The sequence below is a fragment of the Fulmarus glacialis genome, unplaced genomic scaffold (genome assembly GCF_000690835.1).
Source record: "Fulmarus glacialis isolate BGI_N327 unplaced genomic scaffold, ASM69083v1 scaffold38084, whole genome shotgun sequence".
In the NCBI taxonomy this organism is placed as follows: Eukaryota; Metazoa; Chordata; class Aves; order Procellariiformes; family Procellariidae; genus Fulmarus; species Fulmarus glacialis.
Window position 1 is genome coordinate 1 of NW_009210543.1, and position 641 is coordinate 641.

The following is a 641-nucleotide window of genomic DNA, read 5'->3' on the forward strand; positions in this document are numbered from 1 at the left end:
CATTTAAGCTTCCAGAAAGAAATTAAAAAGAGAAAAAAAAAAAAAAAAAAAAGAAGAGACCTTTTCTTATGTATACAAATTATATCCGTACGTTATTCCAAACAGGCAGAAAATACTTCGATCTTATTACAGAACAAACAGAAAAACAGAGTCTAATTCTTGGCATACAAGTTTCACATAACAGTAAACAGTAAGTATAGCATACAGAAGAAGGGTAAGAAAGAAATACTAAATCCCAAGTTTGTAAGAATGCAAGTGACTGTTAATCACACTCTGCCTAGTTAGCTGGATAAGTAGCAGCATAACTGACACCCTCCCCCCGCGCCCCCTTGTTTTTTTTTTTAAGCCCAACACAACAGAACATTTAGTAGGGGAAAGAAGATTTCTCTTAATACCCAGGAACAAAAATTCTGAACAATCCATATGTTTCTTCACTCAAGCATTCATTGTTACTGAAGTCGGAGAAGAAAAGTTTTTTCAGAGAAGTAAACACCATCGTAAGGAAATGTGTGAATAATGAGGATATATAAACCTGAAACTCAGTCTTTTTATCTGATGTTGTTCTTTAGAAATATTTTCTGTATGTAACGGACAGCTTTAGTCCAATAGAATATGAGTAATAAGACTAAAGGGGTTTCCCT